Below are 27,525 nucleotides of genomic sequence, written 5' to 3' on the forward strand. Positions count from 1 at the left end.
AAAAACAGGGTGACAACATCCACTTAGGTTAGGCAACCAATAGATACTCAGGATCTGCTCCTATAAGTCTCTAAACACTTTCTTTATTAAAAACAAATTAGAAGGACATTATTATTGATTACAGAAGGAATTCCATGTTTGTTTAGGACCTTTTAAAGCTGCTACAGTTAAGGAAACTGAGTACAGAAATTAAATGCTGCTGGGATCCAGCCCTCGTGGATCCAGGGAATTCGAAGCAGGGACAGCGTCGGCGTCTGAGGAATTAATTGCTTAATTAAAGATATGGAGGGAGATTAGAAAGAAATAATGCAATAGGAAAATAAGTGGAGAAAAGAGGCTGAATAACTTGGTTTACGTGGAAAACCCATAAAACTCCAAGAGAAGGAGTTTGCACCACCTACGTAGGCCACTGGCGCCCACTTGAATAGTGGAGCATGTCCCTCCTTGGGCTCCCTCTCGCGTGGGTCTTAGAAGCCAGGGCAAGTAAGTATATATGGTGAGCCTCCACGCTCCAGATGGGAATTCAGCCAGAAAAGAAGAGAATGAGAAAAGACCACACAGGGGAAACCAGTCTTTCCAGGAACTGGTCCGTTTCTTTATTTTCCAGATCTGCTTTTATACTATTAGTTGTACATAGAGATAAATGTAAGAAACAGAGTTACGCAGGGTCAGCTGCTCCTACCCTTATCAGCATATCTTTGTTCTTACAAGTGTCTTACCTTTATTCACAATATGTTCTGGTCTGGAGACCAATTAACATTTTATGGCCCCACCTTTCTTTCTGTTGATAAAGTAATGATCAGAAAATTTGTTTCCCCTTAAGATCTATTTAGTCTTAAGATAGTGATAAAGTTACATTTTTACATAGCAAGGACACAGTGATTTATAACAAAGAAAGAGGAGTACAGTGATCTATAACAAAAAAATTCATTAACTCAAAAGTCTAGTATTGCTAAGATCAAAACTACTATATTTCTTTTTCTACACTCCAGCTACAATGATTAACATACTCCTAGGTGCCTAAGCGTATGGAGGCCTATCATTAACTCAGCAATGAAACCCTTCACCAACATGATTTTTATCTTTAGAAAAACCCTATGCTAACTAAGACTTTCAAAATGCTCCAAACTCTCTGTGCTGTTTATGGTTGAGGGGTTGTAAACAATCATATAAGTAGTAGCAAGAGTGTGGATAATCCTGTCACACAAGCTAGTCTGCCAGCAGAGAGGTTTTTGGACTAAAACCTTTGTCATGCCAGGAGATTTATTAATTAGAGTCCTAAGTTAACTCCTTTTTAGAGAGAGGTGGGGGGATAGCCCCCCGAAATGTCAGAAGTATAGGTGAAAGGCATAATGCAGCAAGGCAGGCAAACTCTGGTTTTGGGGGCAGATGCACAAGCAGATCCAGTGATGTTCCCTTAAGGCCCAACTTGCCTTTGCCTGAGGGGCCCCTTAACCTCATGACCTTTGCCACGGGCTGGACTCCTCATGCCAGCAAAATGCCTTAGCTGAGTTGTTCAAGACCTACTGTGAAGAAGAAAGCCAAGCCAAGTCTCTTGGCTTACAGAATAACTCCTTAATACATCATGCTGCCTGTCTCAGTGCCCAGCAGGAGTGATAGGCAAAACTATATCACACCTGTGATTCACTTCTCTCTATGTGTTTTTTGCCTGTCTTAAAATATTGTATTCTAAGGATTTGTCTTTAAAGATAAAGAACACTGAATCACTGAAAGAATTCATTCAGTCTGAGTTATTTAAGTCTTTAAGAAAAGACAAGAAAATCATACTAACAGCCCATTGCTTCCAATTTCAGCATCATATTCTCATTTGAAATGTGACTGATTGCTATTAACCCAATTATTGCCTACAGATATTTCTCATCTTAGAATGAAATACTAAACCAAAGAATTGAAATAAAATTGAGGGATTTTCCTATGTATTTTATGTAAGGAACAAAGTAGAGACAACTGTTCATAGATTTTCATTGATGATTCATACATGAAATAAATACTCATAATATGATTAGTACTCATGTAGCCATTTCCATATATTATGAGCAAAGTATTTGTCCTGGGGAGGCTGTTTTCCCACCACATCTTTTGTAATAAACCTGGAGCTAGTTCTGTTAAAGTACTCGGGGAAGATAATTTATTGCTTGCAGAGTGGACACTGCAAGAAAACCCAGTGACCATTTGCTTCCTTCTTTACTCCCAAGCAAACAGTGGCTGAGGCTACTGGATGCCATAGTTCTGAACAGACTTTTTGCCTTCCATGACCTGCTGATCTTCACAATGGGTTCCAGTGTTTTGGATCAAGCCAAGACCTGCCTGTCAGGAAAATATTGGTTGGAATACTTTTTAATAAGCATAAAATAGTTATGCAGACTCATATTTATAGCACTTAAGTTATACTACTGCTGATCTCATGTCTGAATGTCAGAACACCAAACACCCCCAGAAAATAAATTTTGCATTTCCAATGTTGCATAATAAGCCTGGAGGCACTCCAAGCATCATTAATAAAAACCTAATGGTAAAACAATAACAAGGAGGAAATGCCAATGAAGCACAAATTTGTTGAGAGTAAATTATTTCTCACCCCAGCAGACTTGTTGCATTTGACATTTTATGAAATCATCCAAAGTGGAACTAAAAACAGCTTCTCGAGGAGACTTTGACATCAGACTGCTGGGAGTCTCCAAGGACAGCTGACACTACTGAAAAGGCCTCAAACTGTGAATTAGGAGAGCAGTCTTGTGATCAATTTCTGTGATGAACTTCTTATTCTCCATAAATATATTTCATGTTCATGTGGCACAGTCTTAGCCCTATAGCAGAGAAAAAGTGGCAGCAGGCAGGCAGAGGGAAAAAAAGGATCATCAGACATTCCAGAATATAGTCTTCTCATATATCTCTTAGTGCCGTATGTTTGCTTTTACTTTGGTTAAGCACAACAATCTGCTTGAGAAAAAAATCTGGAAAAAACAAAGGTGCCTTTGCCAATATTATGTTTTACTTTGACAAGTTCTGAGATTTCTGAGGGGAATCCATTATAACTGAGATCAGGTCAGTCATTTATGTTGTATACAAATATAATCTAAAGATACAACCTTCACAGCAAATATTTTTTCCTAAGGGTAGGCATTTGGAAGGCTAAGAATGAAGCATTCTTTAATATTAACTTTTCAAATAAGGTATTCTTAGCATTTTTAAATGTCCTAGTTGAAAACATTGGTTATATTGTTTGCTTTTACACTTTATGTATACACACTGGACAGTGCAACATTTAATTTATGGATAGACAAACTCAACAGAACAAAATCCAAAACTTTGGCTAAGTTTTTATATTTTATGTGTGATTACACTAAAGGTGTCCTGCTTTCTTTTTGGCATAAACAAGTTTAGTATATCTCCAAGTCTTGTTTTTAAAATAAGCCAAGCTACAAATTCTTAGTTGTATTTTGGATAACTCACAAATTCAGGTGTATATTAATTTTTTTTAAGATAAACTTTGTATATATATATGCATTCAAACTTGAAAGTAAAAAACGAAATTATTAATTGCTCAGTTGTGTCCAGCTCTTTGCAACCCCATGGACTATAGCCCACCATGCTCCTCTGACCATGAAATTCTCCAGGCAAGAATACTGGAGTGGATTGCCATTCCCTTCTCCAGGAGATTTTCCTGACCTAGGGACAGAACCCAGGTCTCCTGCATTCAGGAAGATTCTTTACTGTCTGAACTACCAGGGAAATCCATTCAATAATACTGGAGTGGGTAGTCATTCCCTTTTCCAGGGGATCTTCCTGACCTAGGGATCAAGCTTGGGTCTCCTGCACTGCAGGTGGACTCTTTTACTGTCTGAGCCAGCAGCAAAGCCCAACCAGAGCACCCAAACAAGGACATGAATCCTGGACCCTAACATTAAAAGTCTGATGCTATACTGACTGTGTTATCCAAGCATTACAAACTTAAAAAATGAAAATTTAAATAATTAGTATGTGTTAATCAATTTAGATAGACTCGCTTAAGAATACTAGTTTCTTAAATTTTAGATGATGAAGGTCATATATTCACGAAATTTATCCACACATATTATTTTATATTATTTCTAAATACAATAACTCATTTTACCAGAATCATTTTGTGAAGTTTTGCAATAGACTGAGCTATATAATTCAGTTATTCCATAACAAAATATAGTTAACAACCCAACATTACTTTTGAAATGTGATCATTTTTTTTTCAATCTAAGGAAAGTTAACTTGAAGAATTAATGTTGGCTCCTTGCATATGTTCTGTACTTCATCCATGATTATAATTACTATTTTATATCTAAAATATGTATATTTTTTTCAGTTTAACTTATGTGATGTGCAATTAATTATGGTAACTATCTCAAAGAATGAAGAATTTTAAGTAACAGGGAAAGGAGTATGTCAAGGCTGTATATTGTCACCCTGCTTATTTAACTTATATGCAGAGTACATCATGAGAAACGCTGGGCTGGAAGCAGCACAAGCTGGAACCAAGATTTCCAGGAGAAATATGATATCATTGTAATGGCCAAAAGCAAAGAGGAGCTAAAGAGCTTCTTAATGAGGTGAAAGAGGAGAGTGCAAAGCAGGTTTAAAATTTAACATTCAAAAACCTAAGGTCATATCATCTGGCCCCATCACTTCATAGCAAATAGACAGGGAAAAAGTGGAAACAGTGACAGATTTTATTTTCATGGGGTCCAAAATCACTGTGGACAGTGACTGCAGGCACAATTACAAGACACTTGCTCTGTGGAAGCAAAGGTATGGCAAATCTTGACAGTATATTGAAAAGCAGAAGCACCCCTTTGCTGACAAAGGTCCATATAGTCAAAGGTATGGTTTTTCCAGGAGTCGTGTGCAGATGTCAGAGCTGAACCATAAAGAAGGCCAAGTGCCAAAGAATTGATGCTTTCCAATTATGGTACAGGAGGAGACTGTTGAGAGTCCCTTGGACAGCAAGGAGATCAAACCACTCAATCCTAATGGAAATCAATCCTGAATATTCAGTGGAAGGACTGATGCTGAAGCTGAATCTCCAGTACTTTGGCCACCTAATGTGAAGAGCCAATTCTTTGGAAAAGACTCTGATGGTGGGAAAGATTGAGGGCAGAAGAAGAAGGGGATGACAGAGGATGAGACTGTTGGATGGCATCATTGACTTAATGGACATGAGTTTGAGCAAAGTGTGAGAGATAATGAAGGACAGGGTACCGCAGTCCATGGGGTTGCACAAAATCAGACACAACTTAGAGAAATGAGGAACAACTACAAGCAGCAAATATAAAATTTGGCTCATTTATATAGAAATAAAATGTCTGTTTCACTAGACAGGATGCTGAGTAAGGATAGTGTTTTTCATTGAATGAATACTGTGTTAGTACAGGATAAGATTTCTAATCCCTAGTCTACTCTTAAAAACCATGTAACTCTGTATAAGACATATTCCCTATTCCATTTTCCTGTATCTTTTCATCTTTAAAATGTGATTGTAATATTAGCTTTTTCTTTCTTTATTTATTTTTTAATTTAAATTTATTTATTTTAATTGGAGACTAATTACTTTACACTATTGTATTGGTTCTGCCACACATCAACATGAATCTGCCATGGGTGTACACGTGTTCCCCATTCTGAACCCCCCTCCCACCTCCCTCCCGGTACCATCCCTTCTGGTCATCCCAGTGTAACAGCCCCAAGGATCCTCTATCAAACCTGGACTGGTGATTCGCTTCTTATATATTATACATGTTTCCATGCCATTCCCCTAAATCATTCCACCCTCTCCCTCTCCCTCTCCCTCTCCCACAGAGTCCAAAAGACTGTTCTATACATCTGTGTCTCTTTTGCTGTCTCGTATACTTTTTAAAAGAGAGAGAGAGAAAAAAAAAGCTTTTTCTTTTTAAAAAAGACTAATGGAATCAAAGGTATATGTATGGAAAGTTTAAAAAAATATACAGTACTACTGATATTTAATAGGTTATTGCTTTTTTCACTGAGTAGAATAGAAACAAAAATAATTTATCTTCATAATGTACCTTTTTTAAGGCTGCCTAATGGAGAAGGCAATGGTAACCCACTCCAGTACTCTTGCCTGGAAAATCCCATGGATGGAGGAGCCTGGTAGGCTGCAGTCCATAGGGTTACTAAGAGTCGGGCATGACTGAGCGACTTCACTTTCACTTTTCACTTTCATGCATTGGAGAAGGAAATGGCAACCCACTCCTGTATTCTTCCCTGGAGAATCCCAGGGACATAGGAGCCTAGTGGGCTGCTGTCTATGGGGTCGAACAGAGTCGGACATGACTGAAGCATCTTAACAGCAAAGATTCACAAGAATAACTCTTTTTTTTTTTTTTTAATGGTGTTAGAAGAATTGAATCACAGATACATTTGCTGACTGTGTAGATCACAAAATAATGTATTTAAAATGATTTGAACAAATTGATAAATTGTATCTTAGTTTTTGCTTTATATACTACATGCTCTATTTGGTATCTATAAATCAGAAAGAAGGATTATATCAACAGAGAATGAGGGAAAGGGTGTAAAATTAAACTTGTTCCAATACATGTGCACATATAGACTTACTGTATACCCTGCTTCCCTTCATAAACATCATAGTTATGGAAGGATACTCCAATATTAAATCCTGGCAGATTCATTAAGGTTTAAAAACCCATGTAAACCTTGCTGTCCTCTTGTATGGAGTTTTTCAAGTAGTAATGCAATGATTTATGAGTTTAAGGCCATTGCCCTTCATAACTTTGTTAAATTACATGAACATTGTTGGGGTATCAGTACACAAAAATAAGAAACACATGCAGTCTTCAGTAACTTCACTTTCATTTCTGTCATTAATTTGTTTTTCCCCACAGCTCCTTAAATGCTATCCCTAATGTTCTCCAAACCCTATAATGTTAGCAGAATATAGGTGTCTCCTTTCTCTGCCAGGAAACTGATGGATTCATTTGTAAACTGGTCACTGATCATCTACCTGTTAGTAGACCTACTAAAAACACCATAGAACAAAAGTTTTTTTTTAACTTCTTGTAGTGATTTAACCTGTTCTTCTACAGTTGTGCTAAGTCACTTCAGTCATGTCCAACTCTTTGTGATCCCATGGACTGTAGCTCACTATGCTTCTATGTCCATGGGATTCTCCAGGCAAGAATACTGGAGTGGGTTGTCGCTACAGTTGTGTTAAGTCACAGCCGAGTGTATATAATTAATTTGGAAAAATTCTAGTGAATAATTTATTAAAATTAATAGAAAAGTAAAATAAACTTTAGTTTATATCCCTTATATTATATGCCTCACTGTCTTATACTTGTAAGAGCTTTATGTGGTTTAAAGCTTTAGTTTGATAATTTTTAGGTGAGAGAGATTATCCTTGGTGGAATGTCAAGTCCAATTCCAATTAAAATATATTAAATATTATTTGGTAAATTATGCTGGTGTATTCTCTATATATAATGATGCTGATGGTACAAATTAAATTTGTCCTTTAAGTATTTACACACAGGGAAATTTAAAGCAGAACCTCTGCTGCTGCTAAATCACTTCAGTCGTGTCTGACTCTGTGTGACCCCATGGACTGTAACCTAGCAGGCTCCTGCACCAATGGAATTTTCCTGGCAAGAGTACTGGAGTAGGGTGTCATTTCCTTCCCCAAGGAGGGCCTCTAGACTATGATAAAGGTTCAGTGTGTCACTTAGGATGAGTGAGTAGCCAGGACTTACATTAGACATAATAAGACATTCATCAAAATTTATATCACCTGAAAGAAAAAAAAATATGTAAATGAAATATACATATGTATGCAAATGGACACATGTGACACACATATGTATACCCACAGCCTTAAAACTTGCTTTAAATTTATTTAAAGCCTAGTGAGAATAACCTGGAAAATGACAGGAGTGTTCAGCTACCTCGGCATTCAAAGAGTCATCCTCTTAAGAAAGGCGACTTAGTCCTCATCTTCAGAGAGGTTACATGCGATTGGACAGACATAATCAGGGCCCTACTTAGGAATTTCGTTAAACTGATAAGTCTCTGTACCATTGAATATAGGGTACAGCTAGTGTACAACTATACTAACTGTACTATGGATTTTAATTTAAATGAACACAGCTTTAGGGCAGCCCGTCCTTCCAGGGTTCTTTCTCCATATACCCTTCTTGGAATGTCAGATTAAGCACTACTAAAAACAGTGCTCTTCAAGTCTATTCAGTGGGATTTTCTGGTGAAACAAGATATTTTAGCCCTGTTTCACTTTCCTCAAGACAGATTTCATGTGATCCATATAGTGAAAAAGACTGGCTATTTATCGTGTGTTCTCTGTACTGGTTGGTTTTAAAAACTGGAAATCATTCCAGAGAAAGTGAGCTGAATTCTTTCTGAAACTCCATTCCTGGAATGGCCAAGAGACACTAAACACATAAACTTCACTAATTTGAAATAGGTCCTATTCTTTAGATTCCTTTTTTTTTTTTTTTTTCAAAATTAGTTGATTAATCCTGTGGAAATATAGATTCCAGAATTTTTTCTGAGATTGGAAATGACTCACTTCATTAAAACAATGTATCATTGTAAACAGAATAAAATGTAAAACATTATTTCTGAGAAAGAGTAATAAAAATAGGAATGCATTGGCACAAGCTATGGATTACAAATCATGTTGCATTTTTTGATAATCTTGTACTATTAATTTTAGTGTATATATGAGGGAACAAAGGCAGTTCCTGCCCTCATAATTAAAACAATATAGATAATAAATAGCAGAGCCAAAAGCTGGCCTGCATATTGCATTGCCTAATTCCTAAATATCAAGATCTATGACATCAGAATGAAATTGTGAGACATTAGAATTCTGTGGCAGAGAGTGAGGGGAACGGATATATATTTACTCCTACAATGAGCCCCACATTTTATAGGTACTGATCTTCAACTCTTTTTCCTATTTGGAACCAGTCTGTTCTTCCATGTCCAGTTCTAACTGTTGCTTCCCTACCTGCATACAGATTTCTCAAGAGGCAGGTTAGTTGGTCTGGTATTTTCATCTCTTTCAGAATTTTCCAGTTTATTGTGATCTACAGGGTCAAAGGCTTTCGCATAGTCAATAAAGCAGAAATAGATGTTTTTCTGGAACTCTCTTGCTTTTTCCATGATCCAGCAGATGTTGGCAATTAGATCTCTAGTTCCTCTGCCTTTTCTAAAACCAGCTTGAACATCAGGGAGTTCACGGTTCACATATTGCTGAAGCCTGGCTTGGAAAATTTGGAGCATTACTTTACTAGCATGTGAGATGAGTGCAATTGTGCGGTAGTTTCAGCATTTTTTTGCATTGCCTTTCTTTGGAATTGGAATGAAAACTGAGCTTTTTCAGTCCTTTGGCCACTGCTGAGTTTTCCCAATTTGCTGGCATATTGAGTGCAGCACTTTCACAGCATCATCTTTCAGGATTTGAAACAGATCCACTGGAATTCCATCACCTCCACTAGCTTTGTTCATAGTGATGCTTTCTAACGCCCACTTAACTTCACATTCCAAGATGTCTGGCTCTAGACTAGTGATCACATCATCATGATTATCTGGGTCGTGAATATCTTTTTTGTACCATTCATCTGTGTATTCTTGCCACCTCTTCTTAATATCTTCTGCTTCTGTTAGGTCCATACCATTTCTGACCTTTATTGAGCCCATCTTTGCATGAAATGTTCCCTTGGTATCTCTAATTTCCTTAAAGAGATCTCTAGTTTTTCCCATTCTGTTATTTTCCTCTATTTCTTTGCATGATCGCTGAAGAAGGCTTACTTATCTCTTCTTGCTATTCTTTGGAACTCTGCATTCAGATGCTTATATCTTTCCTTTTCTCCTTTGCTTTTCACCTCTCTTTTTTTCACAGCTATTTGTAAAGCCTCCCCAGACAGCCATTTTTTTTTTTTTTTGCATTTCTTTTCCATGGGGATGGTCTTGATCCCTGTCTCCTGTACAATGTCACGAACTTCATTCCATAGATCATCAGGCACTCTATTTATCAGATCTAGGCCCTTAAATCTATTTCTCACTTCCACTATATATTCATAAGGGATTTGATTTAGGTCATACCTGAATGGTCTAGCAGTTTTCCCTATTTTCTTCAATTTGAGTCTGAATTTGGCAATAAGGAGTTCATGATCTGAGCCACAGTCAGCTCCTGGTCTTGTTTTAGTTGACTGTATAGAGCTTCTCCATCTTTGGCTGCAAATAATATAATCAATCTGATTTTGGTGTTGACCATCTGGTGATGTCCATGTGTAGAGTCTTCTCTTGGGTTGTTGGAAGAGGGTGTTTGCTATGACCAGTGCATTTTCTTGGCAAAACTCTATTAGTCTTTGCGCTGCTTCATTCGGCATTCCAAGGCCAAATTTGCCTGTTACTCCAGGTGTTACTTGACTTCGTACTTTTGCATTCCAGTCCCCTGTAATGAAAAGGACATCTTTTGGAATCGAGATTGTCGGGAGAAATATCAATAACCTCAGATATGCAGATGACACCACCCTTATGGCAGAAAGTGAAGAGGAGCTAAAAAGCCTCTTGATGAAAGTGAAAGAAGAGAGTGGAAAAGTTGGCTTAAACTCAACATTCAGAAAACGAAGATCATGGCATCCGGTCCCATCACTCCATGGGATAAAGATGGGGAAAAAGTGGAAACAGTGTCAGACTTTATTTTTGAGGGCTCCAAAATCACTGCAGATGGTGACTGCAGCCATGAAATTAAAAGACGCTTACTCCTTGGAAGAAAAATTATGACCAACCTAGATAGCATATTCAAAAGCAGAGAAATTACTTTGCCGACTAAGGTCCGTCTAGTCAAGGCTATGGTTTTTCCTGTGGTCATGTATGGATGTGAGAGTTGGACTGTGAAGAAGACTGAGCACCGAAGGATTGATACTTTTGAACTGCAGTGTTGGAGAAGACTCTTGAGGGTCCCTTGGTCTGCAAGGAGATCCAACCAGTCCATTCTGAAGGAGATCAACCCTGGGATTTCTTTGAAGGAATGATGCTAAAGCTGAAGCTCCAGTACTTTGGCCACCTCCTGCAAAGAGTTGACTAATTGGAAAAGACTCTGATGCTGGGAGGGATTGGGGGCAGGAGAAGAAGGGGATGACCGAGGATGAGATGGCTGGATGGCATCACGGACCCAATGGTTGGTGATGGACAGGGAGGCCTGGCTTGCTGCGATTCATGGGGTCGCATAGAGTCGGACACGACTGAGCGACTGAACTGAACTGAACTGATCTTCAACTATGAAGTAATTACTGTTACTTTTACCTGCCACGTGAAGAAATTTGATAATCAAACAAGTTTTAAAGTGTTAAAATCATGTCTTGCCCATTGACAACAGAGGGCTTCATACTCTTGTACTGACTTCAAGACCTTGTTACTGCTGTTGACACCAGTCTGACCTCATGATCCTGTGTTTTATGTAAAATATTATGGTCCATATGTATAGTGAATTTTAATTTCATACTAAATTTCTTTTAGAATCACAATGACCATATGCTTCCTTTGGGCTTTTGATATCAGATTATTACACTGTTTAGTAGAGAGTTTTCCCCAGAAATCTGAGTAGATACAAGTGGAAGTAGCATATTTCTAAAACTGCATCATGCCTTTTATGTCACAAGCACATCTCTTCCACAGCTTGCAAGGCTGGATCAAAATACATGTAGTTTGGAATTTAAAATAAATTGTCATAGAGATAAAACCTTCAAACTAAAAACTTATATTATATTAAGTAAAATGTAGAATAATCAGGGCATCTCCCAGACATCCCTCTTATTTGTGTCCCTCCCTCTGCTTGTCTACTGTGAAAGTCATATGGTATAGGAACTAGAAATGTCCTGCCAAAGAGCTTGTAAATATAAAGATGCCTTTTTTAGTAAACATTTTGTGTTGTAGCTTCACTTATAATCAAAAGAAACACCATAAGCTGTCAAATAAAACTTTAAAAAGCTATCTTTGATAATATATTATTTAATAATAACCTGAGGTTTGATGGTGGCAATAAATAATCAAAGAATGAAACAGAGCAGAATTGTCATTGAAATGGTGAGAATTCACTCTATTTGATGAATATGGCTAAGAGAGAATAATAATAAAAAAACCTTTTAATCCAAAATATCACTGGGTGACTTATCCATCACATGCATAATCACTGAAGGTGGTCTTTAAGCAGAAAGCTTGAGTGAGTGTTTAGACAGCTAATTGATTCATTTTTATGGAAATTTTCTTATTTTAAATGTCATCCTCAACCACCCTAATTTCTGAATTGAATATCCATTTTTTAAAATAACACTGCAGATTAGAGTTGGGTATTTAAGCAATATACTGCTTATTATATTATGCAGTTTTTTTTAAATTCTTTCATTCAGTCTTCTTAACCTTCATCTTTGAATAACAATGTATTAAAATTCTTTCATTCATCTCTACTAGATGAATCTAAACTCTTACAAGATTCATTCTCTTTTTCTCTTATTTTTTTTTAAAGAAATACTATTTCTTATGTCTAATTAATACCATTCTAATGTCTCAGTAAATGGTTCTTTTTTAAAGAAATAACTTTTTTTTTTTTTTTTTACCTAAAAGAGGTAGTATTTTTAGATTTCACTACCAGGCAATATTGCTGTATTCTGTTAATTTTGACAAGATAATTTTTGTATTGGTTTGTAGAAATGATAAAGGTGAAACATAAAATCACTGATTTTTCTCCTTATCAAAATTCTTTCTGATAATAATTATAGCTATTCTGCTAAAAAAAATATTTTTAATGGTCATCCACACCCCCTTCTTCTAGTTAGGTCTTGATTTCAGTATCCACATCTAAACCTGATTCATTTTTGCTTTGAAGGGAAGTGAAGTGAAAGTAGCTCAGTTGTGTCCAACTCAGTTGTGTCCAAAGAGTCAACCAGGACTGAGTGACTGAATTGAACTGAAAAGAGAAATGACTGTCTAAAGAGAAAATAAAGAAAAGTATTGTAGAGTTTATAACATGGAAGAAAAATGAAGCAATAATGGTGTATGAAAAATAAGATATAAATAATTGTGGTCAGCATGAAATCCATGAAAGTAGGTTCTACACTGTTAGTAGAAATATACAGTCTTACAATTACTTTGGAAATCAGTTCATCAGTCACTTAAACCATTAAAAATTCACCTACATACATCCCAGAAATCCCATTCCTAGGTATTTATCTAAATTAAATATGAAACCATATGTCCATAAAGACTTTGTATATAAATGTCTTTAGCAGCTTTATTTACATTGTCCACAATCTGGAAAAAGTCCAAATGACACTTATCAAATTGTGAAAAACATACACAACAAAATGTTGCTCAGCAAAAAACAAACAAACAAACAAACAAACAATATACTCAATAATATGGTTGCATCTCAAAATAATTATATTGACTAAAATCCTGTGTGAAAGTTGCTCAGTTGTGTCCAACTCTTTGCAATCCCATGGATTATATAGTCCATGGAATTCTCTAGGCCAGAAGAACTGGAGTGGGTAGCTTTTCCCTTCTCCAGGGGATCTTCCCAACCTAGGGATTGAACCCAGGTCTCCCTGATTGCAGGCAGATTCTTTACCAGCTGAGCCACAAGGGAATCCCCATCTTTACCTTAGTATATTACTCTTACATATAATCTGTAATGAATTTCAGAACTTTTCAGATGAGTAAAGTATCATGTATTGAAACATTACATAGGAAACTAATCTAGAGTATTAGGGTAAGTGATACAATTAATGATGTGATCTAGAAATATAGAAATTGTATCTTAGAAAAAGAAACTACTATAAATCAGCACAAAAGCAGAGATCTATTAATAAGGGAAAGGTATTGTGAAATTTAAAAGTTATAAATGCCAGATTTATAAGTTGACTGATTTTTTTATTTTAGTAAATGTATTTAATGTGCATGCTAACCTCAAATTAATAAATGATCAAGATTATGACTTTATAAATAGCACAATTTAAATAAAAATATTTTAAAATTCCATGTATTATGAATATGCTAACTAAGATTTTAGAAAAGATATTGCTGTATTTAAACAAATGAGAGCATACTAGAGAATAACTGTCTCGAACTTGCATCCACAGCTTTATGTCTTCTTCTCTTGATAACTACACTTTCTCACAGATTAGCTCTTATTTATTGTCATCATTTTTATTGTTTTCCCTTCAGTATAAAAAATAGACATTTTTTCATCATTAAAAATAACAAGAATTTCCCAATGTGGACAATTTTGAAAATTTCATAACAAAGTATGAGAAAGATTATCAATCTAATGATCATTTATTCTACTGTCTGCTGATAACAATTCTATAAAATATAAGAGATTTTATCACAACAGAAATTTTACTGAATTCTGGATATCTTCCATTTAATATTTGACAAATTCTCCAAATTATAATGTTCAGCTCTAAAAATATTATTAGATCTGTCAAAATTAGGAAAGTATTATAATATACCAGTGAGGAGATAGTGATTCACACCAGAGAGGTAGAAAGTAGGTGAGGAGGAAAGATGAGATTCTGGATGTACTCTAAATGTAGAACCTGTAGATATTGATGGTCATTTGAATGTGGAATGGGAGAAAAAGAAGGCAAAAGGATACCTCTAGGATTTTTGGCCTCAGCAACTGAGAGTTATTGTTTCTATTTATTTCCACTTTGTAAGTAGTAGCTTTCAATCAAAAGGAATTAAGATTTTATTCGTACATATTTAGTTTGAGAATGTCTATCAGAGACCAAAGTGAGGATACTGAGAATACAGTTAAAAATACAGGAGATTCACCTGGTTGAAAGGGATGACTTTGAGAGATTTAAATATATAGTTGAATTTAAAAAGCCATGAGAAATTAAAAGAAATAATTTATAAATAGTGTAGACAGAAATGTAGGGGGTCGAGGGGAGGAACTGGCAAGTGACAGGCCATTGGCAAAATCCACCATTTATTTTTATAGATAGTTTTATTGGAATACATACATGCCAATTTCTTTCCATATTGCTGATAAATGATTTTGCACTACAATTACTGAGTGGAATAGTTGCAGCAAACATTATCTGTCACACATGAGCCATTTACTACCTGGCCCTTTACAGAAGAAGTTAACTTATCCCTGGTATACAGGAAAGTAGTTAGTAGTGACTAAAAGTTGTATCACTTTTCACTACAGTTTTCCAAGGAGAGTCCTGGTTTATACCCCATTGTCATAGCATCCAGAACAAATAAGTAACAGACTCAATTCCTGACAGGTCTTTGGGCAATATATTATATAATCATCCAAACTGAGATTAAAATAGAAAAATTGCATCTAGAACTCAATAGCTAATAACATGTCATTACATTTATCTTAGCTAAATGGCCCCAAAGTATGAAACCATGTGCAATAATTACTTTATTGCTAAATTTAGTCAGATGCTAACAGTATGTGCTATATGGTAATGGAAAAAGAGGGAAATGGCACCACAAAATAAGTTATACAATAAAGAAAAGCAATAAACATAGTATTTTTCTACCCTGAAAACCTTCTATCATTTTAATAGTGACACTTAGCAATAGAGAATAAAATCAAAGATTCTATGAACTTATTAGTTGGGCTGCAATTCTGTTTTCAATTTAGAGTAACTTGAATAATATGAACTAGTGTCCATTTCAAAAGGACTTATGCCAGCACACCGTGGCTCCCAGGACTGCTGTATTCAATGCCCCTGACCCCACGGCAGGCCACTATTGACCCACTGCAGATGGTGACTGCAGCCATGAAATTAATATGCTTGCTCCTTGAAAGAAAAGTAATGACAAACCTAGACAGCATATTAAAAAGCAGGGACTGTTAGGGACCAAACGACGGTCTCTAGGACCTGAGTCATGTTTACCAGAAAGAGACAGGATATGCGCTCATCTTGCCTGGGCAATCATGTAACGCCAGCTACTCCTGTAACTGAGACAAAGAACTGCCTGTATATAAGCCGCCATACTTCTTTGTTCGGGGCTCTTGTCGGATTCCCTTGTGTGAGATGAGACTTGAGCCCTAGCGCGCTAGGAATAAACAAACTCCCTTCTTGCGTTTGCAATACTGTGGTGGCCTTGCTCTCTCGGTCGGTTCGGAGATATGGGCTCGGAGCATAACAGGGACATTACTTTGCCTGCAAAGGTCTGTATAGTCAAAGCTGTGATTTTTCCAATAGTCATGTATGGATGTGAGAGCTGGACAATAGAAAAGGATGAGCACCGAAGAATTGATACCTTTGAACTGCGGTGTTGGAGAGGACTCTTGAGAGTCCCTTGAACTGCAAGGAGATCAAACAAGCTAATCCTAAAGGAAATTGACCCTGAATATTCATTGGAAATACTGATGCTGAAGCCAAAGCTCCAATATGTTGGCCACCTGATGAGAAGAGTCGACTTATTGGAAAAGACCCTGATGTTGGGAAAGATTGAAGGCAGGAGGAAAATGGGATAACAGAAAATGAGATGGTTGAGTGGTATCACCGACTCACCGGACATGAGTTTGAGCAAACGCTGGGAGATGGTGAAGGACAAGGAACCCTGGCATGCTGCAGCCCATGGGGTCACAAAGAGTTGGACATGACTGAGCAACTGAACAGCAACAACAGTCATATGGGGCCCTCATAGTTTGTAATCGTTTCCTTCAGGAGTCCTACTGGTTCTCATAAGGAAAATTGAAAGAATAGAGAAAGTTTTTCTATGGCATTGACTGGGAGTGGAAGAACAGCCACCATGAAATTCACTCAGACACCTGCTCTTATCAAGAAATTCCTTACTTTGTTGGGGTAGGGCATCATCAAAAGATAATGATGAAATATTGCAGGTAGGGGAAAGGAACTCCACCCAGCTGCACACCCTTATCTTACTAAGGAAAAGAAGAGTGCTTTAGTTAGCCCTTTTCCTGGAAATAGTGCAGGAAAATTGGAGGATATCTGATGTAGCTGGGGGAGATAATAGCAAAAAGGGAAAAAAGTCTATCTTTGGGTGAGGGACAGAAACACTTATGAAGGCCATCTACCCAAGACCCAGGTCCAGGATACACAATAAAGACCAGAGCTTAATCCGTTTAGAGATTATCCTCCCAACACTCTATCCCAAGGCTAATAATGCACTGACCTCAGCACAGTCTTTTAAACAGAATGGGCATTAATAATATCTTATGAAAGAAAGAATAAAGAAGAGAAAAAGCAAATAACTCTAATGTTATGTTTGTAGGGCATTTTTAAAATATTGAATTTGTTCCAAATAATAATGAGCATTTGTCAAAAGCAAGCATAAGAAATGGAGTTCCTCTGGAATGATAAGGGGATAGGGAAAGAATATATGTAGCCTGAGTAAAATAATATTGAAAATTAAGAGTTTGAATTTTGTGAAAGAGACTGAGAATGTTAATCGCTCAGTTGTGCCCGACTCTTTGAGACCTTATGGACTGTAGTCCACCAGACTCCTCTGTCCATGGAATTCTCCAGGCAAGAAGACTGGAGTGGGTTGCTCTTCCCTTCTCCAAGGGATCAAACCTGGACTTCCTGCATTGCAGGCTGATTATTTATAATCTGAGCCACCATACTGTCAGAAATATCCACAGATATTTTCTGCCACAGTTTCAGTGTAATGGCTTCCCCACAGGATATAGAGCAATTGTAGCATGAGACAAGGCATACAGACACCCTCTAGAAGAAGGAAAGGGTTTTTGAAAACTGATTTTATTCTATAGTCTCCGAAAACGGTTGCAGTCCCACCTGAGTCATGGGGACTTCTGACTTACAGTGTTGTAAGATAATAAATTTGTGTTGTTTTAAGGCAAAGGTTTGTAGTAATTTGATACAGTAGCAATAAGAAATAAATATGCTGACATGACACTTTGAAATAAAAATAGTTTAAAAAGTGGGAGTACTTCCTCCATTGTCTCCTCTTCTTTGATGACCTTAGAAGTTAGGTATTGAAAATGTTGTATGCATGGGCTGGTGCCTGAACCCTTAGTTATGAGTAGGAAACACAAATCAATTTTAAATCACTAAGATTTCTTATTTGGTTTTGAGTCTCTAAGTCATGTCTGACTCTTTTGCCACCCAATGGACTGCAGTCTGCCAGGCTCCTCTGTCCATGGGGTTTCATAGGCAAGAATATTGGAGTGGGTTGCAATTTCCTTCTCTAAAGGATCTTCCTGACCCACGTCAGATATTGAACCTACGTCCCCTGCTTAGCAGGTAGATTTTTTAGCACTCAGCCACCTGGGAAGCCAGTATTATGATGGCTCAGGAATTTCAGTTAGGGAAATAGTATTGGAAATAAATAAATTTAAATATAAGCATCTCAGTGAAAATGTTTTTAATGGGTAAAATAATAACATTGGGATATGAAATAGTTTCATGTTAAACTTTTGGGGGCTCACAAGCTTAAGTAAACATAGTCTTTTCAGAAGCAGTCAATGAGAAAGGAATAAAGATCTCAGTAAAGTTATATCTAATAAGAGAGAAAAGCAACTGGTTATATGATGCAATTGGTTATACATAACACAAATGATGATGTGTACTCCTGAAGTACTAATAGTTAACATACTTTAAGTTTGCTGCTAAGTCGCTTCAGTCGTGTCCAACTCTGTGCGACCCCATAGACGGCAGCCCACTAGGCTCTGCCGTCCCTGGGATTCTCCAGGCAAGAACACTGGAGTGGGTTGCCATTTCTTTCTCCATTGCATAAAGGTGAAGAGTGAAAGTGAAGTCACTCAGTCGTGCCCGACTCTGAGAGACCCCATGGACTGCAGCCTACCAGGCTTCTTAGTCCATGGGATTTTGTAGGCAAGAGTACTGGTGTGGGTTGCCATTGCCTTCTCCAACTTAAAGTTTAGGGATTTTGTAACAATTGTTTTGCTTATTTATTTATTTCCTAAAGGTTAACTTTACCTGAATTACTAAAGTTTGATAATAAGGCTATTTTAATGGTACTTAGATTTTCTAGAAACAAACTTCATTAGTATTATATATTGGTGTTGTCAAGGCCAAACTGGTCCGCAGGCAATATTAATAAACCTACCTTAACTGTATTGTTACAAAAATTAACAAAAATTGTTATCTTATATTCAAAATAACTTTAAGCTTCACAGGTATTAGGTCCACGGCCATGTCTAACTCAATGAGACTAAGCCATGCCTGTGGGGCCACCCAGGATGGGCGGGTCATGTTGGAGAGGTATGACAGAATGTGGTCCACTGGAGAAGGGAATGGCAAACCACTTCAGTATTCTTGCCTTGAGAACCCCATGAATAGTATGAAAAGGAAAAATGATAGGATACCAAAAGAGGAACTGCCCAGGTCAGTAGGTACCCAATATGCTACAGGAGATCAGATGAAAAATAACTCCAGAAAGAATGAGGAGATGGAGCCAAAGTAAAAACAATACCCAGTTGTAGATGTGACTGCTGAAAGAAGCAAGGTCCGATGATTTAAAGAGCAATATTGCATAGGAACCTGGAATGTCAGATCCATGAATCAAGGCAAATTGGAAGTGGTCAAACAGGAGATGGCAAGAGTCTACGTCAACATTCTAGGAACCAGTGAATTAAAATGGACTGGAATGGGTGAATTTAACTCAGATGACCATTTTATATACTACTGTGGGCAGGACCCCTTAGAAGAAATGGAGTAGCCATCATGGTCCACAAGAGTCCAAAATGCAGTACTTGGATGCAACCTCAAAAATGACAGAATGATCTCTGTTTGTTTCCAAGGCAAACCATTCAATATCAGAGTAATCCAAGTCTGTGCCCCAACCAGTAACACTGAAGAAGTTGAAGTTGAATGGTTCTATGAAGACCTACAAAACCTTTTAGAACTAACAACCAAAAAAGATATCCTCTTCATTATAGGGGAATGGAATGCAAATGTAGGAAGTCAAGAAACACTTGGAGTAACAGGCAAATTTGGCCTTGGAATGTGGAATGAAGCAGGGCAAAGACTAATAGAGTTTTGCCAAGAAAATGCACTGGGCAAACACTCTCTTCCAACACCACAAGAGAAGACTCTATACGTGGACATCACCAGATGGTCAACACTGAAATCAGATTGATTATATTCTTTGCAGGCAAAGATGGAGAAGCTCTATACACTCAGCAAAAACAAGACCAGGAGCTGACTGTAGCTCAGATCATGAACTGCTTATTGACAAATTCAGACTTAAATTGAAGAAAGTAGGGAAAACCACTATACCATTCATGTAAGACCTAAACCAAATACCTTATGATTATACAGTGGAAGCAAGAAATAGACTTAAGGGACTAGATCTGATAGATAGAGTGCCTAATGAACTATGGACAGAGGTTCATGACATTGTACAGGAGACAGGGATCAAGACCATACCCATGGAAAAGAAATGCAAAAAAGAAAAATGGCTGTCTGAGGAGGGCTTACAAATAGCTTTGAAAAGAGAAGCGAAAAGCCAAGGAGAAAAGGAAAGATATAAGCATCTGAATGCAAAGTTCCAAAGAATAGCAAGAAGAGATAAGAAAGCCTTCCTCAGCTATCAATGCAAAGAAATAGAGGAAAACAATAGAAGGAGTAAGACTAGAGATCTCTTCAAGGAAATTAGACACACCAAGGGAACATTTCACGTAAAGATGGGGTCGATAAAGGACAGAAATGGTATGGACCTAACAGAAGCAAAAGATACTAAGAAGAGGTGGCAAGAATACACAGAAGAACTGTACAAGAAAGATCTTCACGACCCAGATAATCACGATGGTGTTATCACTCACCTAGAGCCAGACATCCCGGAAGGTGAGGTCAAGTGGGCCTTAGAAAGCATCACTACGAACAAAGCTAGTGGAGGTGATGGAATTCCAGTTGAGCTATTTCAAATCCTGAAAGATGATGCTGTGAAAGTGCTGCACTCAATATGCCACCAAATTTGGAAAACTCACCAGTGGCCACAGACCTGGAAAAAGTCAGTTTTCATTCCAACCCCAAAGAAAGGCAATGACAAAGAATGCTCAAACTACCGCACAATTGCACTCATCTCACACACTAGTAAAGTAATGCTCAAAATTCTCCAAGCTAGGCTTCAGCCATGCATGAACTGTGAACTTCCCGATGTGCAAGCTGGTTTTAGAAAAGGCAGAGGAACCAGAGATCAAATTGCCAACATCCGCTGGATCATGGAAAAAGCAAGAGAGTTCCTGCAAAACATCTATTTCTGCTTTACTGACTATGCCAAACATTTGACAGTGTGGATCTCAATAAACTGTGGAAAATTCTGAAAGAGATGGGAATATCAGACCACCTGACCTGCCTCCTGAGGAATCTGTATGCAGGTCAGAAAGCAACAGTTAGAACTGGACATGGAACAACAGACTGGTTCCAAATAGGAAAAGGAGTACATCAAGGCTGTATATTGTCACCCTACTTATTTAACTCATATTCAGAGTACATCATGAGAAACGCTAGACTGGAAGAAACACAAGCTGGAATCAAGATTGCCAGGAGAAATATCAGTAACCTCAGATATGCAGATAACACCACCCTTATGGCAGAAAGTGAAGAGGAACTACGAAGCCTCTTGATGAAAGTGAAAATGGAGAGTGAAAAAGTTGGCTTAAAGCTCAACATTCAGAAAACGAAGATCATGGCATCTGGTCCCATCACTTCATGGGAAATAGATGGGGAAACAGTGGAAACAGTATCAGACTTTATTTGGGGGGGGGCGGGCTCCAAAATCACTGCAGATGGTGACTGCAGCCATGAAATTAAAAGACCCTTACTCCTTCCGAGAAAATTATGACCAACCCAGATAGCATATTGAAAAGCAGAGACATTACTTGGCCAACAGAGGTTCATCTAGTCAGGGCCATGGTTTTTCCAGTAGTCATGTATGGATGTGAGAGTTGGACTGTGAAGAGAACTGAGTGCTGAAGAATTGATGCTTTTGAACTGTGGTGTTGGAGAAGTCTCTTGAGAGTCCCTTGGACTGCAACGAGATCTAACCAGTCCATTCTGAAGAAGATCAGCCCTGGGATTTCGTTGGAAGGAATGATGCTAAAGCTGAAACTCCATTACTTTGGCCACCTCATGTGAAGATTTGACTCATTGGAAAAGACTCTGATGCTGGGAGGGATTGGGGGCAGGAGGAGAAGGGGACGACAGAGAATGAGATGGCTAGATGGCATCACTGACTCAATGAAAGTGAGTCTGAGTGTACTCCAGGGGTTGGTGATGGACAGGGAGGCTTGCCATGCTGCAATTCATGGGGTTGCAAAGAGTCGGACATGACTGAGCACCTGAACTGAACTGAACTAACAGGTATTATCAGTTGTGGCTGGGGACAGATTTTTTTTGTGTGTGTGTGTGACAATATTTGCAAGTATGAATATTTCATACTCATTCTTTGTTGTTAACTGGTATATAAAATAAGTTCACATTTTCTTTTTTTTAATTTCCCCAAAGATAGGACTGTTTTAGCCAACACATGACCAATCAATGTAAAGACTTTAACTTACCCTTTGCTACTGAAAAATAGTAACCCAACATTAAAACTTTGGCTATCAGTGCATCACTGACAGCTCTCTCAAATAAATAAGACCAAAATTCAGAACCATTTTTTTTTTAACCCAACATAATGAACCAGAGAGACCTTACCTGTTTCCAAGTTTGAATTTGACAAGCAGCAGAATATATCGATGAGAATTGTTTAGTCATCCTTTGATGCCTGAGGGAAGAAAAAACAAAATGTAATGTGACAGAAGGAAGAAAAGTGAATTTGCAGTTGAAACACACAACCAAGTTTCATGCATTGGTGTTGCTATTCTAGGACTACCAAATTCTCACCAGCATGGAAACATGTCATTTGTAAATGATAAACAGTGTCTGCAAAACACTATTGCCAGGGGATTCCTTGAGTTTCAACTTACATATACAGAGTGTTTGAATCTAGCTAATGTAAAATACCTAAAACTAGTCAGATTAGACAAAAGAGTTTATGGAGTTAATCTAAAAGGTCCAATGCTATAAAGAAAAATGTTAAAGTTCATTGTGGAGATTCTCTAATGTCATAAAAACAGACAAAATATGCCATAGTTCCTTTATCTCTAATCATTTAATTGTAGAATCAATTATGTTCTGTTTTCAGCGTTTAATTTTTAAATTAGCTCTTGGCTTGCGGTGTCCTTGATTATGGAACTTAATTAGCTGTGCCTGTTGAAGAGAATTATTCTCTATACAGGATACAGGATCACATGGAAAATTAATACAAGGAATCAGACTCATAGTAAAGCTTGGTTGACTGTTTTTAAAAGTTGAAAGAACAGTTGCAAAACAGGCTGTATTTAGGGATAGAAGATTCAAAGGAAAAGAGCTACAACAAAATAAAATTAGAAGGTTCTCTGTTCCATCTAAGAAAATATGTTGATTGAAATATAAATACTGTTATAGGAAAATGAATTATCATTCATTTTCTTTGTATTAGTTCACTAATACAGTGATTGACAACATGATTTCTCAAAACCAAATTAAACAAAATTTCTGACATTTTATTTTCTAGTCAACTGGCTTTTTTTAAAAGCACCATATTACTGACATCTGTGTAAATATGTTCTTTGTATTTCCACTAGCCAGTAATGAAGGCTTCTGATTTTCTATAGCATGCAAATTATATAATATATAAGTACATACAGATTTACAGTAGTGAATGACAGCTAACCCAGAAATGATTTTTCAACAATATCCTATAAAATGAATTTATTAACAGAGCTAATTATATCTGTGGAAAAAATTCTCCAATAAGTTTGTGAAAACTTTGTATTAAGTCTTCAGTTTAGTTCAGTCGCTCAGTCGTGTCTGACTCTTTGCGAACCCATGAATTGCAGCACGCCAGGCCTCCTTGTCCATCACTGGAGTCCACCCAAACCCATGTCCATTGAATCGCTGATGACATCCAACCATCTCATCCTCTGTCATCCCCTTCTCCTCCTACCCCCAATCCCTCCCAGCATCAGAGTGTTTTCCAGTGAATCGACTCTTTGCATGAGATGGCCAAAGTACTGGAGTTTCAGCTTCAGCATCATTACCTCCAAAGAAATCCCAGGGTTGATCTCCTTCAGAATGGACTTGTTGGATCTCCTTTCAGTCCAAGGGACTCTCAAGAGTCTTCTCTAACACCACAGTTCAAAAACATCAATTCTTCAGCACTCAGCTTTCTTCACAGTCCAACTCTCATATCCATACATGACCACTGGGAAAACTATAGCCTTGACTAGACGAATCTTTGTTGGCAAAGTAATGTCTTAGCCAGACACAAATATTCAACATAAAATTGCAAAAGAACTTAAGAAATATAAAGTAATAATAAGATTGTATAATGTCAAAGTGTTTCTTTTAGGTAGCTCAAGCGAAATCTAAAAGGGCATTTACAATATATAAGAAATATTTTTAATAACTGAAAAAGACTTACTGTATAGCACCAGAAAATCAACTCATTAGTCTGTAAGTGACTATGTAGGAAAAAGAATCTAAAAAATAATGGATATATGTATATGTATAACAGGATTTCCAAGTGTCACAGTGGAAAGAATCTGCCTGCCAGTGCAGGAGACCCAAGGAAAGTAGCTTTAATCCTTCAGTTGAAAAGATCCCAAGTTGGAAATGACAGTCCACTCCAGTATTCTTGCCTGGAAAATTCCTTGGACAGAGGAGCCTTGTAGACTACAGTCCATGGGGTCACAAAAAGTCAGACACAACTGATGGACTGAGAACACACACATATACACACACATAACTGATTCACTTTGCTGTACACCTGAAACCAACACAAAAAACAAACTGTTATAAATCAACTATTCTCCAATAAAGTCTTTAAAAAAGAAAAAAAAAACTATTAAAATTTTTGAACTCAAGGAGAGGATAGGGTTTGTACTTCAGTAGTTATGTCTCCAAATTAGTTTTTAAGTTGTTATCTAGATAATGTAGAATAGTCAGCTGTTTATACAACTAAATAACTGTTTAATCTCCTTGGCATGCAACAGAATCATTTGTTGCTCACTTGGTTACATTATGTGAGGTACTGTGGGTCACCTGCATGGCACGCCAACAGAGTTTCATTATGCTTAACTGGGTTCTGTTGAGCTGGACTCAGTTCCATTACACTTTTTTCAAGATTGATGGAAGTAATAATCATTTTTTAAGGAAATGCTTTCATATTGAAAGATAGGAGCAAGGAAAGTGGAGCCTAACTATACAGTTTTATTTAATGCTTCTATTGAGATGAAGCAAACTGAATACTGGAGTGGGTTGCCATTTCCTTCTCCAGGGGATCTTCCTGACCCAGGGATCTAACCTGGGTCCTCCCCCATTGTAGGCAGACACTTTTACCGTCTGAGCCACCAGGGAAGTCCATTCACTTACATACTGTTAGCCAAAACATATTACACTGATCAAGCCCATGGTTTAAGATGGTGGAAGGAATTAATATTTTCACGGAAAGCCTTGGCAATTGATATCACAATAGTCATGAATATATTATCCTATTATAGAGGGAGAATGGAGTTGGGGACAGAACTGTGGCTCCTGAGGCACTCTGGATGCAGAGAAACTGAAGGTGTAGTCGTCCAGATTTTGGAAATAACTGTAACAGGAAGTCTGAAAAACAAAGAGGTCATTTTCATCTCATCAGTCCTAGATGAAGAGATCAAGCCCTGAGCCTTTGGAGTGGGAGTACTGCCTCCAAAACCCTAGACTAGCTGAGAGCTAACCCTAGGGAGTATCAAATAGTGAGAACTCACACAAAGGAAACCACCTGAATACAAGACCCAGCATCACCCAACCACTAATTGCACCCTGTGCAGGATGCCTCATTTGAACAACAAACAAAACAAAAATACAAACCCAATCATCAGCAGACAGGATTACCACCTCACTCAGTCTTGCCCAGCAGAGGGGAAAGCAAACAAACAAACAAAAGAAATACTCAGCACAAATCTCACTCTATACGAAGCTTACACAAGCCACTGGACGAACCCTAGGAGGGCAGAAACCAAAAGGAAGAAAGAATTCAACCTTGAAGCCTCGCAAAAGGAGACCTCAAACACAGTAAGTTAAAAAATAATAATAATAATGAAAAGGCAGAGAAATACTACACAAAGGAAAGAACAAGCTAGAAACATAGAAGTCCACATAAATGAAGAGAAAATAGGCAAACTACCTGGAAAAGAATTCAGAATAATGATAGTAAAGATGATTTAAAAAAAAAAAAAAAAACACCTTGAAAACAGAATGGAGAAAATGCAAGGATCAACTGACAAAAACCTTTAAGAATTAAAGAATAAACATACAGAGACAAACAACACAATTCCTGAAATTAAAAATGCTCTAGAAGGAATCAATAGGAGAATATCTGAAATACTGAAATAGAATAATGAATCAGTGAGCTGGAAGATAAAAATGTTGGAAATAACTTCTGAAGAGCAGAGTAAAGTAAAAAGAATGAAAAGAAATGAGAATAGTCTCAGAGACCTCTGGGACAATATCAAATGCACCATCACTTGAGTTATAGGGGTTCCAGAAGAAGAAGAGAAAAAGAAAAGGTATGAGAAAATTTTTGAAGAGATTATAGTTGAAAATTTCCCCAACATGGAAAAGGAAATAGTTAACCAAGCCTAAGAGGCACAGAGAGGATACAGGAAAAAGGCAAGGAGAAACATGCCTGGCCACATACTAATCAAACTAACAAAGACAAAACACAAAGAAAGAATATTAAATATTAAAAGCAGCAACAGAAAAGCAACAAGTAACATACAAGGGAAACCATATCCAACCATTTTATCCTCTGCTGTCCTTTTCGCCCCTTGTCTTAAATCTTTCCCCAGCATCAGGGTGTTTTCTAATGAGTTGGCTCTATGCATCAAGTGGCCAAATTATTGGCGCTTCAGCTTCAAAAATAGTCCCTGCAATGAATAGTCAGGATTGCTTTGGCTATTGGGGATTTTTTGTTGTTGTTGTACCATATAAATTATTGGGGTTCTCTTGTATATAATCTTTTCTATTTATGCTTTTAAGATTCTCTCCTTGTGTTTTATTTTTGACAGTTTAATTATACAGCTGAACCTTTGACAACATGGGAGTTAGGGTGTTGATCCCCTGCACAGTTGAAAATCTGTCTAACTATAGTTTGCCATGTATCTGAGGTTTTACATCACAGATTCAACAAACTGCAGAACGTGTACTACTTTACTATGTATTTATTGGGGGAAAATACCTGCATATAACTGTTCTCTCATTTAAAGCCATGTTTGAGAGTGAACAATATAGTATGTGACAATGTGAGTCTGTTTGGGTTCATCTTATTTGGAACATGGTGGCTTTCTGGATTTTAATGTCTGTGTTTTTTCCCCAAGTTAGGGAAACATTCAGTCATTATTTCTTAAAAAAAAAACCTTTCTAC

This window comes from Capricornis sumatraensis, chromosome 3, assembly GCF_032405125.1.
Source record: "Capricornis sumatraensis isolate serow.1 chromosome 3, serow.2, whole genome shotgun sequence".
Taxonomy (NCBI): domain Eukaryota; kingdom Metazoa; phylum Chordata; class Mammalia; order Artiodactyla; family Bovidae; genus Capricornis; species Capricornis sumatraensis.